The sequence below is a fragment of the Macaca nemestrina genome, chromosome 14 (assembly GCF_043159975.1).
Source record: "Macaca nemestrina isolate mMacNem1 chromosome 14, mMacNem.hap1, whole genome shotgun sequence".
Classification (NCBI taxonomy): Eukaryota; Metazoa; Chordata; class Mammalia; order Primates; family Cercopithecidae; genus Macaca; species Macaca nemestrina.
In genome coordinates, this window is record NC_092138.1 from 32,870,325 (window position 1) to 32,889,649 (window position 19,325).

Below are 19,325 nucleotides of genomic sequence, written 5' to 3' on the forward strand. Positions count from 1 at the left end.
TTCATGCTGTAGTTTCAAGATAAGTACGTGTTGGTTCCAGAGCAACTACAACATTTATGTAGAATAAATTCTGTAACACTCCTGCAGGTATAAATGTATAGACACATTTCAACTGTTCAGGTTTAAAATTATAAAAGTTCTTGGCCAGCCATGGTGGCTCACGCCTATAATCCTAGCACTCTGGGAGGCCAAAGTGGGCAGACTGCCTGAGCTCAGGAGTTCAAGACCAGCCTGGGCAACACACTGAAATCCTGTCTCTATTAAAATACAAAAAATTAGCCGGGCATGGCGGCGTGTGCCTGTAGTCCCAGTTACTCGGGAGGCTGAGGCAGGAGAATTGCTTGAACCCGGAAGGTAGAGGTTGCAGTGAGCCAAGATTGTGCCACTGCACTACAGTCTGGGTGACACAGTGAGATTCTGTATCAAAAAAAAAAAAAGAAAAAGTAAAAAAAGAAGAAAGTTATTATTTTGATGACATGAAATTCTATTCCATTTTAATTTAAAAAATTAAAGCTGAATTTTTTAAAATTAAGAACAATTCATAATAGAAAATTTCAAACACTCAAATTTGTAAAAAATATTGTAATAACCCTATGTAGTTGTCATCCAAGATAATGATCTTTTCTGTTTATTCCCTTCACAGGATTATTTAAAAGTATTAACAGAAGGCTGGGTGCAGTGGCTCACCCCTGTAATTCCAGTACTTTGGGAAGTGGAGGCAGCTGGATCACCTGAGGTCAGGAGTTCAAGACCAGCCTCCTGACCAATGTGATGAAACCCCATCTCTACTAAAAATACAAAATTAGCCAGGCATGGTGGCGCATGCCTGTAATCCTAGCTACTTGGGAGGCTGAGACAGGAGAATCACTTGAACCCAGGAGGCACAGGTTGCAGTGAGCTGAGATTGTGCCATTGCACTCCAGCCTGGGCAACAGGAACGAAACTCTGTCTCAAAAAAAAAAAAAAAAAAAAAAGGAATTCCAGAGATTATATCATTTCACTGGTAAATATTTTCATTTGTATTTCTAAGAGATAGGAATTGTTTTTAGCATGAACACAATAATATCACATATAAAACATTAACTATTCCTTAACATCATCTAAAACTCAGTCATTGTTAAAATTTCCCTGATGGGTCCAATCACTATATTACTGGTTTTTTCAAAGTAAGATCCAAACATGGTCTACATAATGCATTTGGGTTGATATTTTCTTTCTCTTTGAATCTCCAACAGTTCCCCCATCATTTTTATTTCCTGCCTATTACTTATTCAAGAAACTGGGTCATTTATCTTGGAGAATTTCTGGCACCTAGATTTGATAAACAGCATCCTGAAATGTCATTTTATATGTTCCTCTATCTCATGTATGCTGTATAAACTGGTACATGTTGGGGCTTGAACAAGTTCAATTTTTTAAAAGTTGTGTACTTCCTATGGTACCATATCAGTTGACATATAACAACTGGCTGTCCCTCTTCAATATTAAGTTTGACCAGTGGAGTCACATGTTGTCAGCTGGATCTGTCTATTAATAGTATCCTGCTCCCTATCCATGTTTTGCCTGAGGATATTAGTAGCCATTGATGATCATTTCCTACAGATATTATTTTAATAAATAAAGGTTGTTAACTTGCGGTAGTCTATTATTCTTTCTTCATTTATTAGCAAAATCCTTCTATAAAGAATAAATTCCGCTCATTAATTATTTAGTTACTTTGAAAAGTTTTTATGGGAAGAACAGGATAAGTACATGATTCTTTTATATTACAGCACTGAAAATGACTTTATCCCCCAGTAACCTCCAGAGGTGATCGATGTGTTTTTTCACTTTGTTTTGTTTGTATCCTTATGATTCCCAGCTTTTGAACATATTGAATGACTTTCAATCCTAGCAGTCTTTTTTCCTTGCTAAAATTGGCCAATGGTAGTCTCTTCAAACTGGTTCCTATGACATAACCCCATCTTTCTTAACTCTGCTACTTTCTGCTATAACAAATGTTCTAGACTTTTGTCATATTTTCTACTCAAGATCTGGAATCAGACATTTCTTCAAAAAGCCCTGGCTCTTCTCAGTGGAAAATGGTATTCAAAGACTACAACTGGAACCCATGAATGCTCACTGCTAGGATGCTATTCATATTTCTAGGTCCTTTCATTGATCAAAGCTAGAAATACAAATATTTTTGAAGGATAAAAATACATATAAATTCATACTAATTTTTTCATTGAATTTTAAATAGATACAAATTAAATATATCTTTGATATATTTGCCCATCTTTGCTCTTAATGCTACAAATTTTGGTTACTAGAGATTTTAACACGATTACTTATTTGCTTTATCACGAAACTTTATGGTTTCAAAATAAAAATACCATATTACTAATATTTGAGTATCAAATATTATTTGTTTCCTCCAATTTTTCTGCCCTTCAGATATATGCCCCTAGAGATGTATAACTGTATTACTATAAAGTCACTTAAAATAAGTCATCAGCTTGATACACAGTTAAATTCAAGTGTTTAATTTTCTTTTTAATTTTAGGATTTGCTGTATTTAATTTTGATTTAATTTTGCTTTATTATTACATAAAATATCTATGTGGTTCCAAAGCCAAAACTATAAAACAAGGAATATATTTGGACAGATGATCCTCCTTTCATCCCTGTTGCCTCTATCATACTAACTGCCCCCCACATCCCCCATAAGTAACCACTTTCACTATTTTTTGGTTTATCCTTTCATTGCCTTTTTCTCTGTATCTTTTTAGACATACATGCAAATGTATATGAATGTGTATAGAAGCACCTACATGTGAATACATACACACCTCATTCTAAGAAAAAAACCCAGCATTTTACACACACTGTTCTGAACCTTGCTTCTTAAACTTAACAATATAGCATACATTTGAAGATCATTCAAGTATGATACATTATGACATAAAATAAAAAAGGAACATATTTCTTTTTACTTGGAATTATGAAAAATTTTCCTCACTACAAAATTCAGAAGTGATAAAAAATACTTTTAAATAAAATTGTAAACCTGTTTGCAAGGTTAAAAATATAATAAGCAAAACCAAAGACAAATGAGCATCCAAAATTTTGAGAAAGAAAGACTGATAATCCTATTTTTAAAAATGTATAGAAAATCTAGATAACCTTGGGTTGGGTGATGCCTTTTTAGATATAACACCAAAGGTGTAATTCATCGAACAAATAATTCACAAGCTGGATTTCATTAAAATGGAAAATTTCTACTTTGAAAGACACTGTGAAGAAAATGAAAAGACAAGTCACAAACTGGGATAGAATATTTGCAAGACTGATCTGATTAAGGATTGTTACCCAAAATTTACAAAGAGCTCTTAAAACTCAACAATAGGGGGCGGAGCAAGATGGCCGAATAGGAACAGCTCCAGTCTCCCACTCCCAGCGCTAGCAACACAGAAGACCAGTGATTTCTGCATTTTCAACTGAGCCTCTGCTGCTGATACCCAGGCAAACAGGGTCTGGAGTGGACCTCAAGCAATCTCCAACAGACCTACAGCTGAGGGTCCTGACTGGTAGAAGGAAAACTATACATCAGGAAGGACACCTACACCAACACCCCATCAGTACGTCACCATCATCAAAGACCAGAGGCAGATAAAACCACAAAGATGGGGAAAAAGCAGGGCAGAAAAGCTGGAAATTCAAAAAATAAGAGCGCATCTCCCCCTGCAAAGGAGCGCAGCTCATCGCCAGCAACGGAACAAACCTGGACGGAGAATGACTTTGACGAGATAAGAGAGGAAGGCTTCAGTCCATCAAACTTCTCAGAGCTAAAGGAGGAATTACGTACCCAGTGGAAAGAAACTAAAAATCTTGAAAAAAAAGTGGAAGAATTGATGGCTAGAGTAATTAACGCAGAGAAGGTCATAAATGAAATGAAAGAGATGAAAACCATGACACGAGAAATACGTGACAAATGCACAAGCTTCAGTAACCGACTCGATCAACTGGAAGAAAGAGTATCAGCGATTGAGGATCAAATGAACAAAATGAAGCGAGAAGAGAAACCAAAAGAAAAAAGAAGAAAAAGAAATGAACAAAGCCTGCAAGAAGTATGGGATTATGTAAAAAGACCAAATCTACGTCTGATTGGGGTGCTGGAAAGTGAGGGTGAAAATGGAACCAAGTTGGAAAACACTCTTCAGGATATCATCCAGGAGAAATTCCCCAACCTAGTAGGGCAGGCCAACATTCAAATCCAGGAAATACAGAGAATGCCACAGAGATACTCCTTGAGAAGAGCAACTCCAAGACACATAATTGCCAGATTCACCAAAGTTGAAATGAAGGGAAAAAATCTTAAGGGCAGCCAGAGAGAAAGGTCGGGTTACCCACAAAGAGAAGCCCATCAGACTAACAGCAGATCTCTTGGCAGAAACTCTACAAGCCAGAAGAGAGTGGGGGCCAATATTCAACTTTCTTAAAGAAAAGAATCTTCAACCCAGAATTTCATATCCAGCCAAACTAAGTTTCATAAGTGAAGGAGAAATAAAATCCTTTACAGATAAGCAAATGCTTGGAGATTTTGTCACCACCAGGCCTGCCTTACAAGAGACCCTGAAGGAAGCACTAAACATGGAAAGGAACAACCGGTACCAGCCATTGCAAAAACATGCCAAAATGTAAAGACCATCGAGGCTAGGAAGAAACTGCATCAACTAACGAGCAAAATAACCAGTTAATATCATAATGGCAGGATCAAGTTCACACATAACAATATTAACCTTAAATGTAAATGGACTAAATGCTCCAATTAAAAGACACAGACTGGCAAATTGGATAAAGAGTCAAGACCCATCAATCTGCTGTATTCAGGAGACCCATCTCACATGCAGACATACATAGGCTCAAAATAAAGGGACAGAGGAAGATCTACCAAGCAAATGGAGAACAAAAAAAAGCAGGGGTTGTAATACCAGTCTCTGATAAAACAGACTTTAAACCATCAAAGATCAAAAGAGACAAAGAAGGCCATTAAATAATGGTAAAGGGATCAATTCAACAGGAAGAGCTAACTATCCTAAATATATATGCACCCAATACAGGAGCACCCAGATTCATCAAGCAAGTCCTTAGAGACTTACAAAGAGACTTAGACTCCCATACAATAATAGTGGGAGACTTCAACACTCCACTGTCAACATTAGACAGATCAACGAGACAGAAAGTTAACAAGGATATCCAGGAATTGAACTCATCTCTGCAGCAAGCAGACCTAATAGACATCTATAGAACTCTCCACCCCAAATCAACAGAATATACATTCTTCTCAGCACCACATCGCACTTATTCCAAAATTGACCACATAATTGGAAGTAAAGCACTCCTCAGCAAATGTACAAGAACAGAAATTATAACAAACTGTCTCTCAGACCACAGTGCAATCAAACTAGAACTCAGGACTAAGAAACTCAATCAAAACCGCTCAACTACATGGAAACTGAACAACCTGCTCCTGAATGACTACTGAGTACATAACAAAATGAAGGCAGAAATAAAGATGTTCTTTGAAACCAATGAGAACAAAGATACAACATACCAGAATGTCTGGGACACATTTAAAGCAGTGTGTAGAGGGAAATTTATAGCACTAAATGGCCACAAGAGAAAGCTGGAAAGATCTAAAATTGACACTCTAACATCACAATTAAAAGAACTAGAGAAGCAAGAGAAAACACATTCAAAAGCTAGCAGAAGGCAAGAAATAACTAAGATCAACACAGAACTGAAGGAGATAGAGACACAAAAAACCCTCCAAAAAAATCAATGAATCCAGGAGTTGGTTTTTTGAAAAGATCAACAAAATTGACAGACCACTAGCAAGACTAATAAAGAAGAAAAGAGAGAAGAATCAAATAGACACAATAAAAAATGATAAAGGGGATATTACCACCGGCCCCACAGAAATACAAACTACCATCAGAGAATACTATAAACACCTCTACACAAATAAACTAGAAAATCTAGAAGAAATGGATAATTTCCTGGACACTTACACTCTTCCAGGACTAAACCAGGAAGAAGTTGAATCCCTGAATAGACCAATAGCAGGCTCTGAAATTGAGGCAATAATTAATAGCCTACCAACCAAAAAAAGTCCAGGACCAGATGGATTCACAGCCAAATTCTACCAGAGGTACAAGGAGGAGCTGGTACCATTCCTTCTGAAACTATTCCAATCAATAGAAAAAGAGGGAATCCTCCCTAACTCATTTTATGAGGCCAACATCATCCTGATACCAAAGCCTGGCAGAGACACAACAAAAAAAGAGAATTTTAGACCAATATCCCTGATGAACATCGATGCAAAAATCCTCAATAAAATACTGGCAAACCGGATTCAGCAACACATCAAAAAGCTTATCCACCATGATCAAGTGGGCTTCATCCCTGGGATGCAAGGCTGGTTCAACATTCACAAATCAATAAACGTAATCCAGCATAAAAACAGAACCAAAGACAAGAACCACATGATTATCTCAATAGATGGAGAAAAGGCTTTTGACAAAATTCAACAGCCCTTCATGCTAAAAACGCTCAATAAATTCGGTATTGATGGAACGTACTTCAAAATAATAAGAGCTATTTATGACAAACCCACAGCCAATATCATACTGAATGGGCAAAAACTGGAAAAATTCCCTTTGAAAACTGGCACAAGACAGGGATGCCCTCTCTCACCACTCCTATTCAACATAGTGTTGGAAGTTCTGGCTAGGGCAATCAGGCAAGAGAAAGAAATCAAGGGTATTCAGTTAGGAAAAGAAGAAGTCAAATTGTCCCTCTTTGCAGATGACATGATTGTATATTTAGAAAACCCCATTGTCTCAGCCCAAAATCTCCTTAAGCTGATAAGCAATTTCAGCAAAGTCTCAGGATACAAAATTAATGTGCAAAAATCACAAGCATTCTTATACACCAGTAACAGACAAACAGAGAGCCAAATCAGGAATGAACTTCCATTCACAATTGCTTCAAAGAGAATGAAATACCTAGGAATCCAACTTACTAGGGATGTAAAGGACCTCTTCAAGGAGAACTACAAACCACTGCTCAGTGAAATAAAAGAGGACACAAACAAATGGAAGAACATACCATGCTCATGGATAGGAAGAATCAATATCGTGAAAATGGCCATACTGCCCAAGGTTATTTATAGATTCAATGCCATCCCCATCCATCAAGCTACCAATGAGTTTCTTCACAGAATTGGAAAAAACTGCTTTAAAGTTCATATGGAACCAAAAAAGAGCCCGCATTGCCAAGGCAATCCTAAGTCAAAAGAACAAAGCTGGAGGCATCACGCTACCTGACTTCAAACTATACTACAAGGCTACAGTAACCAAAACAGCATGGTACTGATACCAAAACAGAGATATAGACCAATGGAACAGAACAGAGTCCTCAGAAATAATACCACACATCTACAGCCATCTGATCTTTGACAAACCTGAGAGAAACAAGAAATGGGGAAAGGATTCCCTATTTAATAAATGATGCTGGGAAAATTGGCTAGCCATAAGTAGAAAGCTGAAACTGGATCCTTTCCTTACCCCTTATATGAAAATTAATTCAAGATGGATTAGAGACTTAAATGTTAGACCTAATACCATAAAAACCCTAGAAGAAAACCTAGGTAGTACCATTCAGGACATAGGCATGGGCAAGGACTTCATGTCTAAAACACCAAAAGCAACGGCAGCAAAAGCCAAAATTGACAAATGGGATCTCATTAAACTAAAGAGCTTCTGCACAGCAAAAGAAACTACCATCAGAGTGAACAGGCAACCTACAGAATGGGAGAACATTTTTGCAATCTACTCATCTGACAAAGGGCTAATATCCAGAACCTACAAAGAACTCAAACAAATTTACAAGAAAAAAACAAACAACCCCATCAAAAAGTGGGCAAAGGATATGAACAGACATTTCTCAAAAGAAGACATTCATACAGCCAACAGACACATGAAAAAATGCTCATCATCACTGGCCATCAGAGAAATGCAAATCAAAACCACAATGAGATACCATCTCACACCAGTTAGAATGGCAATCATTAAAAAGTCAGGAAACAACAGGTGCTGGAGAGGATGTGGAGAAATAGGAACACTTTTACACTGTTGGTGGGACTGTAAACTAGTTCAACCATTATGGAAAACAGTATGGCGATTCCTCAAGGATCTAGAACTAGAAGTACCATATGACCCAGCCATCCCATTACTGGGTATATACCCAAAGGATTATAAATCATGCTGCTATAAAGACACATGCACACGTATGTTTATTGCGGCACTATTCACAATAGCAAAGACTTGGAATCAACCCAAATGTCCATCAGTGACAGACTGGATTAAGAAAATGTGGCACATATACACCATGGAATACTATGCAGCCATAAAAAAGGATGAGTTCATGTCCTTTGTAGGGACATGGATGCAGCTGGAAACCATCATTCTTAACAAACTATCGCAAGAACAGAAAACCAAACACCACATGTTCTCCCTCATAGGTGGGAACTGAACAGTGAGATCACTTGGACTCGGGAAGGGGAACATCACACACCGGGGCCTGTCATGGGGAGGGGGGAGGGGGGAGGGGGGAGGGATTGCATTGGGAGTTATACCTGATGTAAATGACGAGTTGATGGGTGCTGACGAATTGATGGGGCAGCACAGCAACATGGCACAAGTATACATATGTAACAAATCTGCACGTTATGCACATGTACCCTAGAACTTAAAGTATAATAATAATAATAAATTAATTAAAAAAAAACTCAACAATAAGAAAATAAACAAGCTGATCTTAAACAGGGCCAAAGACCTTAATACAGATGACAAATAAGGATATGAAAATATTCTCCCATCATAAGATACCAAAATCTAAAACACTGAATTACAATGGCCAAAACCCAGAACACTGACAATACTAAATGCTAGCAGGGATGTGAAAAATATAGAAACTCTCATTCATTGCTGGGAGGGATGGAAAATGGTACAGATACTTAGGAAGGCAGGTTGGTAGTTTCTAACAACACTAAACATAATCTAGTCATATGATCCAGTAATCACGTTCCCTGGTATTTACCCAAGGAGTTGTAAACTTATGTATACACAAAAACAGGCATACACGTTTATAACAACCTTATTCGTAATTGCCAGAACTTGGAAACAACAAAGATGTCCTTCAGAAGGTGGATGGAAGAATAAACTGCACTACACATCAAAACAATGAAATATTGTTTTCATTAATTCCAATAATGGAATATTATTTTGCACTGAAAAGAAATGAACTACCAAGCCATGAAATGACATGGAGAGAACTTGAATGCATATGACTAAGTGAAAGAAAGTAATCTGAAAAGGCTACATACTGTAGGATTTCAACCATCTCACATTCTGGAAAAGGCCAAATGACGGAGACAGTAAAAAGATCAGTGGCTGCCAGTGGGGGAAAGGAGAGATGAAAAGGCAGGGCCCGAAGGATTTGCAGAACAGTGAAACTACTCTGCATGATACTGTAATGGTGGATATATGTCATTATACATTTGTTCAAAACCATAGAATGTACAACACCAAGAATGAATTCTAATACAAATTTTAGACTTTGGTTGATAATGATGTGTCAATGCAGGTTCATCAGTAATAACAAATGTACCTCTCTGGCAGAGAATGTTTATAATGGAAGAGGCTATTCATGTGTGAAGCAAGGGGTTTTATGGAAATCTCTGTACCTTCCTCTCAATTTTGCAGTAATACTAAAGGTGATTTAGAAAAATGAAGTGTTCTCAAGAAACTAAAATCTTTTTTTAAATGTGAATGCACATACATATGTCAATATACAAACATATTCTAGTTTATTTAAATAATATACAAATGAATAGAATAAAATAAAATCATGCAAATATTTACAGACCTTGAAATGAAGAAACCTCCCTAGAAACATTCAAGAGCCAGATGCCAGAAAAGCCAGTCAGATTTGAACAACAACAACAACAAAGACAGTTTAGAACAAATAACACCATAAACAAAGTTCAGAATCTAGACATCATTGAATAAATAGTTTGCAATATACTTAATAAGGTATAGTATCCCATACATATAAATACTCCCTATAAATAAAAAAAAAAGAACTAAAACATGTTAGAACATAGGTGTGTCACAAAATTAAAATTACAGATGAACGACAAATGTCAAAGTTAAAAGCTTTAAACGTAATCAGAGAACTTCAAATGAAAAGAAAACTACTTTTTACTCTCTAGAACTATAAAAATTACCAAGGGATTATATTAATTAAAGACATTATTTTAAGAAAACAAGCATGCTTACATATAGTCAGTGGTAATATAAATAGGTTCTTTAGGCAATTTAAAGGTAATTTAAAAAATTTATAAATTATAAACAGGCATATCATTTGACATTTTTGTGAATTTCCTCAACAAGAAAACTCAGTATCTGAAGAGTTGCTGTACAAAAAAATTTCAAAAAATATGTAATTTATAAAAAAAAGGAAAACCTTAATGATGATGAAACCTGACATTATCAAGTCAATTTTAATTCGACCATTCCATAGAATATATGGCCGATATAAAAGAATAAAGTAAGATTTATATGTATTTTAGTAGCAAGATTTCCAATATATATTACTAAGTTAAAAAAGTATGTTGTAGAACAATACTTATTCTTACAGTATTATTAGCTTTGTGCTTACAAAAATAAATTTATGAACATAGAAACATAAGCGTAAATAAAATGTGTGTATGTATGTGTGCATATATGTATCAGCATATATGTTTGCATGTGTATACGAATTCATATAAAAGAGAACCGAAGGATATACATCAAACTTCTAAAAATGGTAACTCTGCTGAATGACATGAAAAGAGGTGAGATGGGTGAAAAAACTATCTTTTATTCTGCATAGTTATGCTGCTGTTAGATTTTTTAAGTGAAAATGAATTCATATATTATGTACATATTAAAATCATATTAAACATAAAATCATACTTAAGGTCTTACCACTATGGCTGGTCACATCTTAAACATCTCTGCACCTTATACATTAAACACCTTACACATCATATTAAAATATATTGAAAGTTTGTAAGACTTCCACCTCAGGCCATGCTGGAGTAAATACTACTGGAAATGCCCTGCCACATGAAACAAATAGAAAACTTGACAAAATATATAAAATAATGTTTTCAGTCATGTGACAAAAGGCATCATAAGATGGTGATCCTTAAGAGAACGGACACAAACAAGGTGAATCCTGCCATGATCCTGGCTTCTGACCTAGAACCATTTTCCACACTGCAGAAAAGGAAGAGAGAAACTAGGACAGAATGATGGTCTCACTGAGATAAGGAAACAAAGATTAGAAATGGGAAGGCTTAACGGCCGCTGAAAGGTGGGAGCGGAGTATTAGAGAAGGCATTAGAGAAAACGACAGCAACAGACCCAAGAGAATCTCTCATCATTTTCTGAACTGCACACGTGTAAGGTGCAGAGATGTTTTAAGATGTGACTACCCATAGTGGTAAGACTTTAGTGAACCTCTAGGGCATTCTGTAGATGTACCAGAAGGGGTAAAGCCTTAGTAGTAGGGCTATACTAGCTCTAGAGTAAAGACAACTTTAGGCTCATCCTAATGACGCTAAATAACAAGACTTGACAATATCAGTCTGAATTACAAGCAGTGTAACTGACTACCCAAAACAAAATGTAATATGTTTAAAGGAAGACAGCAAAATCCAGACTTACAATACCGTAAGAATCATAATGCCTAGCATACAATAAAAAAAAATTACACATACAAAGAAGCAGGGAAATGTGACCTGTAATCAGGAGAAAAATCAATCAATAGCAACAGACCTTGAAAAGTCAGAAATGAACTATCAGGCAGAAACTTTAAAACAGCTATTATGAATAGACTTATGATTTAAGGGAAAACATGAACATGATGAGAAAACAAGAAAGAAGCTATAAAGAAGAACCAAGTACTATTTGTAGAGTAGGAAAATATAATATCTAAAATGAAAATTTCACTGATTAGGATTAAAAGCAGATAACACAATGAAGAAAAGACCACTTAAAATGAAAGCCTAGCAATAAAATCTACTCACCATGAAGAACAGAGACTTTAAAAAAGAAATGATGAGAAATAAAGTATCAATGAACTACGGGACAGTATTTAGCAGTCCCAGACAGAGAAGTAACAGAAAACATATTGAATAAAGAGTGGTAGATTTCTTTTTCCAAATTTGATTGAAATGATAAACACAAATAGAAGAACATCATCAATGTACAGACAAAGAAGCCAAAGTAGCAGGATCACCTGAGGCCAGGAATTTAGGACTAGCCAGGGCAACACACCAAGACCCTATCTCTACCAAAAAAAATTTTTAAAAATGAATAGAGAAAGAACATTAAACCAAAATGCATTATAATTAATGTGCTAGACCCAGTAATAAAGAGAAAAAAATTAAGCAGACAGAAAAAAAGATAGATACCAGGCAGCAAATATTAGAATGATTGAAAACTTCTCAGTCAAAAATAATGCAAGTCTGAACAAAAAAATAACAGCTTTAAAATAGTGATAGAAAAAAAATTTCAACCTAAATTTCCATAACCAGTGAAATAGCCTTCAAATATGAAGAGAGGATCCTTTTTCTGACAAACAAAAGCTGACAAATACTTCTCCATCAGACAGTCAATGAAGATAATGACAAAAGAAGTTCTTCAGACTGAAGAAAAAGAATACTAGATGGAAACTGAGATCTATATAAAGAAATGAGAAACATCAGAAATAATAAATTTTTAGGTAAGTTATAGGAATTTTTTGTTTTCTTTTACTTTTCTGTAAAAGGTAATTGACTACGTAGAGCAAAAATAATAATGCCTAGTGGGGCACTATTACAATACATGTAGAAGTGAAATGCATGAATGACAAAAATAGCACCAAGGACAGAAGAGAGAATTGAAAATACTCTTTTATAATATTCATATGTATTTAGTGGTAAATTATTGGTTGAACACAGACTGATAAATACATATTTTTAAAAATCATTGAATACTAAAGAAAAAAATAGTGAAGATAGAGTGTCATACTAGAAAACAGTCAATAAATCTAATAGAAAGCAAAAATAAAGGAAATAAAAGAACAGATGGGACAAATAGAAAACAACAAGATGCTAGAATTAAATGCAACCATATCAATAATTACCTGGAATCTACAAGATTCAAATCCTGATTGTCAAGAATGGGTAAAAATGGGTGAGATCCAACTATATGCTATCCACCAAAACACAATTTAAATATACAGAAACAGGTTAAAAATAAAAGGATGTAAAGAGATAAACTTTGCAAATACCAATTATAAGAAAAAATGAACTGGCTATATTAATATCAGTCAAAGTAGACTTCAGGACAAAGAGTATTACCAGATAAAAAGAGAAATATTTCATTAAGAAAAATATCAAGAAATAACAAATCCTATATGTGTCTGCTCCTAAAGACAGAGTTTCAGAATACCTGAAGCAAAAACTGATACAATGGAAAGAAGAAAATTGAAAAATCCAGTAACAATTGGAGGTTTCAGGGTTCTTTTTTCCATAATTGATATGCAAAAAAGACAGAAAATCATTGAGAATACAGAAATTATCAATCAACTTAACCAAAATGACTTTCATGTCATAATCTACGTAACAACAGCAGAACAGGTATGTTCTGATGCACATGAACATGCTTCGTGAAAGTTCAAACAACGAGGAATAAAACAAGTCCCAACAAATTTAAAAGTATTAAAACAATACAGAGCATGCTCTCTGACCAAAAACATTAATTCGACATCAAAGACAAAAAGATATCTTGGCCGGGCGCGGTGGCTCAAGCTTGTAATCCCAGCACTTTGGGAGGCCGAGACGGGCGGATCACGAGGTCAGGAGATCGAGACCATCCTGGCTAACACAGTGAAACCCCGTCTCTACTAAAAAATACAAAAAACTAGCCGGGCGAGGTGGCGGGCGCCTGTAATCCCAGCTACTCAGAAGGCTGAGGCAGGAGAATGGCATAAAATCCGGGAGGCGGAGCTTGCAGTGAGCTGAGATCCGGCCACTGCACTCCAGCGTGGGCGACAGAGCGAGACTCCGCTTCAAAAAAAAAAAAAAAAGAAAAAAGAAAAAAAAAAGGTATCTTAAGAAGTCCAAAAGATTTATAAAATGAACAATATACTTATTAATATAATCTATGGTTTATATCATGAAGAAATCACAAGGGAAATTAGAAAATGTATTGAACTGAATGTTACTGAAAATATATCATAATTTTCAGAGTGCAGCCAGAGCCTCATATAGAGGGAAATACATATATGTTAGGGGGAAAATATCTAAGGCAATAACCTGTTTCCACTTTGTGTTAAAAACTGAAAAACAAATCAAACCTAGGATAAGAAGAAAAGAAAGAAAGAAAGAGAGAGAGAGAGAGAGAAGGAAGGAAGGAAGGAAAGAAAGAAAGAGAGAAAGAAAGGCTAATAAAAGAAATAAAAATCTGAAAACAGAAAAAAAATTTGAAACAATAGCAAGGTAGACTTATCAAAGAGAAAAAGAAGACATAAATTACAAATTCCAAGGATGAAAGGGGAAACATCACTATACATCTTTAAAAAGGTGGTAATAAAGACAATGTAGTGTCAGTAAACTCAACAACTAAGATGAAATGGACAAAGTTTATAAAAGACACAAATGACCAAAACTTGCGCCAAAATACTCAATCCCAAATCATATATATAAACTTGAATTGATTCCCACAGAGGAAACTCCAGGCCTTGATGGTTTCACTGGTAAATTGCAGGAAACATGTCAAGAAGAAAAAAATTGCCAATCTAACACAAATGTTTTAAAAAACAGAGAACAACAGAACATCTCCCAACTGTTTTTATGAGCCTAGCCTAAAAGTGAGACCAAAACTAGAAAAGATATTACAAGAAAAGAATACTACAAACTAATGTCTCGCATAAACCTAAATGCAAAAATCTTTAACAAAATATAAGTAGATCTAATTCAATAATATGTTTACAGGAAAATACATCATAATCAGGTAGGGTTTAACCCAAGAATGCAATGCCAGTTTAATATAAATATTAAACCCACAAATACAATCCACGATAAACCCACAAATACAATCCACGATATTTACAATATAAAAGAAAAAAACACATGATCACCTCAGTAAATGCAACAAAACTCAACATCCATTCATGGACACACACACACACACACACACACACACACACAGAGTAAGCTAAGGATAGAGAAAAATTTCCTTAACCTGACAAAGCATCTATAGAAAAAAATACAAATATTATATTTAATAGTAGGAAACAGAGCGTTAGCACTTTCAAAAATACTCACATTTTTCATAATATAATGCCTCTGTTTAAATTCTTTAGTGTGTCCCAATCATATTTTAGATAAAAACAAAATAACCAGGACATAAAATCATTTCATTTATAATATGTAAACCTTGATGGATATTTTCAAACATAGCCTCTCCCTCCTTTATAATCATCCACTAAAATCTTGCATATTCTTGCTATCTTCTCATCACTTATACTGTTTTCTCTGCAGAAATTATCTCATCAACCAATAGAAATCCACTATTTCCTTTGAGGCCTAATTAAAAATTTAGTTTCTCTACTTTTCTAAATTTTTAAACAACATAATATTTTTATTTTTGCAGTTATAATTACAAGATAAATTAGAACATATTTTGAATTTAAAGATAATAAAAACAAAACATAAAATTTGTGGCACGCAAGAAAGTAGTGTTTAGAGAGAATTTTTACTTAATTGCTTATATTAGAACCAAATTTCACCAGAGGCTGGGAAGGGAAATGGGGAAGGAAGGATGAAGAGAAGTTGGTTAATGGGTACAAAAATACAGTTAGATGAAAGTAGTAAGTTCTAGTATTTGGTAGTACAGTAGGGAAATTGTAGTGAATAACAACTTATTATATATTTCAAAATAGCTAGAAGAATTGTAATGTTCCCAATACAAAGAAAAGATACATGTTTGAGGTGATGGATATCCGAACTACACTGACTGGTTCAGTACACATTGCATATGTGTATCAAAATAACACATGTATCCCTGAAATATGTACAACTATAATATATATTTTAAAAATTAGTTTCTCTAAAAGGTCTTCTATAACTTATTTTATCCCGTAAGAGACTATTCCTTTCTTTATGCTCTCAGGATTTATGAATACACAGGTAGTAACACATAGCTTAGTAATAATTCAGATTCTCAACTGGTTTCCTTCATGGTGGCCAATATGGTGAGATGGAAAAATTGGTTACTTTGAAATTAAGAGGTTCTTGTGCTGATACTGGATATTAGGGTGGTCAGTTATTTCTTTAAGCAATGATTTCCTTGTGTAGAAAATACAAATGACATCGGATATATCAAAAGGGTTTTTGTGAGGATCCAATTAAGTGTAGATACAAAGCATGGTTTAGGTCTGTATGACAATTATAATACATCTTGAATAATTGGTGAAATTATGAAATACTTCAAAAACAAGAGTCTTGTCTTTATGTCTGTGCAAATTTCATCTTTAGATCCCATTTGGTTTCAGCCATAAATGTGCACAATAAATGTTCATCAAGGGTCCCTTAAAATCATGAGATTCTATAATTAAAGTAGAAATGAAACTTGGAAAATGTCAAGAATCTTGGAAAAGAAATCAGGATAGATGCTGGCTAACTCGTCTAGGACAGCAATATATAAATATGTCTCTTGATCACATGGAGACTTTACAGTACAACGTAAAAATAGGGCATATTTCTTTACACTACCTACCAAGTTAACAAATTGACAAAGTGAATGGAACACCAAATTAAATAGTGAAAATACTGAATTACAGCATATTTTGGAGGTAACACCATTTTTATGATTATCCAGTGTATCAGTCCATTCTCACCCTGCTATGGAAAAATACCCGAGACTGGGTAATTTATAAAGGAGAGAGGTTTAAGTAAATCACAGTTCCACAGGGCTTGGGAGGACTCAGGAAACTTCCAATCATGGCGGAGGGGGAAGTAAACACAAGTCCTTCTTCACATGGCGGCAGGAAGGAAAAAAGATTGCCAAGTGAAGTGGAAAGCCCCTTATAAAACCATCAGATCTCAAGAGAACTCACTCACTATCAGGAGAACAGCATGGGGGAAACTGCTCCCATGATTCAATTATCTCCACCCAGTCCCGCCCTTGATACATGGGGATTATTACAATTCAAGGTGAGATTTGAGTGGGGACACACAGCCAAACCGTATCATCTGGTATGTATGGTTTTTCTGCCAACCTTTAAGAATCTGGGCCTACGAGGCCCTTGAAACGATTTGGTGAAGGTAAGAAATGGAATTGGGCATAACGCTTATAATTTGAGAAGGGATTTTTTTCAAAGGCAAAAGATAGTGGAGGAAGGAAAGAGGGATTTAAAAAGGGCAGACAATGAAAAGAGGAACCAAAAAAGGGAAAGCATCTCATGTATACATATCTCATTCTACCAGTGAGAAGTTAAGAAGTTAAGACCCTCGAGAACATTTTCTTTACCCTAGTTTTTAGTTTAGAGTTTGTCATTTTTGTTGTTGTTGTTGTTTGGGCAATGAGGCTCTGCCTTTGTTATAACAGTAAAAGTGGACTGGAAAGCCGTAGATATGCTCTCTTCTACCCAAAGTAAAGTCAGTTAGGTCCAGGAAGAGAACTGTGACCAGAGAGCCAGTCTATCAGGATGTATACACCCAGACACAGGATGGGAAATGAGAATAAAAGAATTCCAGCCCATCCCTAGCCCTGGCCCAAGTGCACATACAGAGAGAGCAGCAGCATTTTCTATATTTGTTGGTATGTTCCCAGAGTCCAGTAGAGGGCAAATACACTATAAATATTTAAAAATTATTCACTAACAAACAATGCCTAGAGAATATTATAAAATTGATAGAATCTTCTAAATGGGGATGTGTATTTTTTTAAATAAACAAAGAAATGTTTAGTTTTTCAAAGTGAACTGATATGATCACTTTTAATACCATTAGAGTATCAGTAAAAACCAAAGGTGAAACTTTAAAGTAAAGATGCATGCTATTTTCTTTCTAAAATGATCAAATGTGATTCAAATTGTTCAAATATTAGTTGCTACTATGTTAAACATTAATTTTTGTTCAAATATTTACTAAGTTATCTATTAAAGCTTATTTTCTATTTTAGTTGCCATTATCGTAGTGCAGGAACTATTCAGGTTTGCTTTTCTAAAAGAGATGGGGAAACCAGCATCTTGTAGTCATTTCATTACCATCCCCAATAATTTTATTTCCTACCCATCTTTGTGAAGTCTTTAAACTAACACATTTACTATTTGTACTATCTAAGCACTTAGAGAAGAGATAATTAAATAAACTCTCTATGAAATTAATCATTTTAATTTCATTGCCTTTCCCAAAATAAATTCCCAGAAGTATTTCCAAAGAGAATAAAAAATATTTTTCACTACTTTAAAATGTTTAAAAAACAGTGAAATGGGCAAAATGTGAACTGAAAAGAGAAGGACAAAGGTGGAATTAGCAGGAATAATCAGTAATTTCAATAATTAAGTGTTCAATGAATTAAAATGACCTGACCATATCAGGTTTAAAATGAACTTGAGTTAACTTTTAAATGGTTACCTAGTACTCATCAGTATGTTGGCAGCAATGAAGTCTGACTGTAATAACATTCTGTACCAGAATTTATTCTGTCAACTGAAGGGAAAAAAAATTATCCCCAAATATAAATACATGCATGATGTATTTACATTCATAAACACTAGATGAATTAAAAAACTTAACACTCTCTTACTGATGCATATTTAAATATATGGAAGCACCTCATACTACTATTCAAATGCTGTATTACAAATGCATTTGCTAATTTTGTGTACTTTTTTTGTAATTTGTATTATTTATAAAAAAGTGAGTATCAAAACAAATTATATACCACAGGAAAATGTGCTAGCTCAACAGAATCAATTAGTATATTTTGAGGACAAATTTATACAATATGTTATTTTGGATGTGCTTCAAGAAAATAAAATGAATCACACTTCAAAACAGAAATCCTTTTCAATAGTAAATGAGTTCATTTATAATTGTTAAGCTTATTAGTCAGCTAAGAACAATGCTAGTCTCTTTGTAAAAATTTCTTTATTATGTCAAGGCCTTCATTGCCTTT

General features: G+C 34.8%; 1 protein-coding gene across 27 annotated transcripts in view; it reads right to left on the minus strand.

The window, feature by feature from the left end:
• LOC105491823 (regulatory factor X3) overlaps positions 1-19,325 on the minus strand; it is a 320,376-nt gene that overhangs the window by 138,228 nt on the left and 162,823 nt on the right. The window lies entirely within an intron of this gene.